The 1696-nt window shown below is 56.0% G+C and overlaps 1 protein-coding gene across 1 annotated transcript in view; it reads left to right on the plus strand.

Moving 5' to 3' along the window:
* SPATS2 (spermatogenesis associated, serine-rich 2) overlaps window positions 1–1696 on the plus strand; it is a gene marked incomplete at its 3' end in the record, with an annotated part of 20204 nt that overhangs the window by 15861 nt on the left and 2647 nt on the right. The window lies entirely within an intron of this gene.

Here is a 1696-nt window from a genome sequence, read left to right on the forward strand (position 1 = left end):
GTGAAGTCTTTAGCGTAGCTTTTGACACATGTTGTTGTATTTGTGCAGTTGGGCTGAGAGTGCCTGACCTGGATCAGGCCCCTGCTGTGCTACGAGCAGAAACAATTCCTGCCCTGAAAAGGCAGATGGACAGAGCGATAAATCAACAGAAGAAGCCAAATGTCAAAGCTGCTGTTCAGAGGGAATTGTTTAAATTGATCTTGCCTCAGCCCTCTCTGACATGCAGAGGAGCGGGAGCGGTGGGTTGAGTTTGCGTTTCAGATGCTCTGTGGTTTCCCTTTCAGATGGTCGCTAAAATAAATATTCTTCCCATTTTCAAGCAAACCTTCCTCACTAAAAAAGCGTGTGGTCGGTGTTGAAGGGCTGACCCTGCGCACTGCCGATACCCCTCTGAGTACCATTTAGTGTCTGTGCTGCAAGTATCATACAGCTAACGTGAGAGGAAGACTCTGCTTTTATATTTAGAAAGCTGAAACTGAAATGAACCCTATTAATAGGCTGTCGAACGCGTTCAGGCCGCTGGCAGCAGCTGGGCGAAGGTGAGCTGCAGCGGTGCAGGCTGAGGGCGTTGGAGGCGTAGCTTAGAGCGAGCACAAAAGAAGCATTTGCAGGGAGGGTGTCTGCAAAGGTCTGGATTCCTTACAGTGAAGAACAGAGCTGCGACCAGTACCTGCCCCTGTCCAGAATGGGAGGACTGGTATTTCCCCTCCTGCTTCTGTTGTAACCCGAGTTACTCGGTGTGCACGTCTCCAGGGGCAAGAGCCCTCTTTGCACGGCCCGCGAGCAGCGCTTATGTGGAGCTCCCTGGGTGCTCTGCCTTGCTGGAGGGTGCTCCGTAGCCTGAATTTGCTAAATTTGGCCAGGTGGTAGCTGTGCGGTTCTGCTTGCGTAAAGGCTGCTGCCGTGGTGCCCTGGGGGAATTGCGGTCTCATGGCAACAGACACACTTGAGGCACGCTGGAGCCTCCTGGCGAGTGGAGATGCTTCGCTGTGACCCACTCGGGTGTTCCCTCCGTGGCCAAAAAATCCTCAGGCTGTAAGAGACTCCCGGATCGTGGACCTGCGTGGCTCTGGGTGACCTGCCGGCTGCGTGGTGGCGACCGGCAGGAGGGCCTGTCCCTGTACCTGCTGCACCGTGTGGAAGAGTGCGCGTGCTCTCGTGTGGGTCCTGCAGCCCTGTGGGGATCAGCAGGGCACGCGCCTCCCGAGAAGCGGCACAGAGCACCAGAATCCAGGTTTCTGGGTTGGTGGGCCAATTTGGTAGGCTTAAATAAGCTAATGAGGGCATAGGAGTGAAGCATTGCTTCACGACGTGGCACCTGAGAGGCTGCCTTGGAAGGGACGGGTGCCCGAATGCCCGGCGTCCTGCTCCTGCTATCGCGGCTCCTCGTCCTGCCCCACTGCTCATCGGTTTTGTGTTTTGAGTGACTCTTTTAAACGTTGTGCTCTAGTTTTCTTTGGTGAAGAAGAAAAGTCCAGCGGAGTGCAGCTTCCCCCAACACCACAGCTGCCACTCCCTCTCCCCTTGCCAAGTGGCTCCGACTTTATCAGAGTAAGGTGACCACGTACCCAGCGGGTTGTCGGGAACGCCGCGCTGACCCAAGCCTGAGCAAGTTTCACGCCAGCGAAACCTGCACACAACTCCCCAGCTTCCAGAACAAAAGCCGGGGCTCGGTGCGCGGCGCGGCGGGTTCCTG

This window comes from Pygoscelis adeliae, unplaced genomic scaffold, assembly GCF_000699105.1.
Source record: "Pygoscelis adeliae isolate BGI_AS28 unplaced genomic scaffold, ASM69910v1 Scaffold684, whole genome shotgun sequence".
Classification (NCBI taxonomy): domain Eukaryota; kingdom Metazoa; phylum Chordata; class Aves; order Sphenisciformes; family Spheniscidae; genus Pygoscelis; species Pygoscelis adeliae.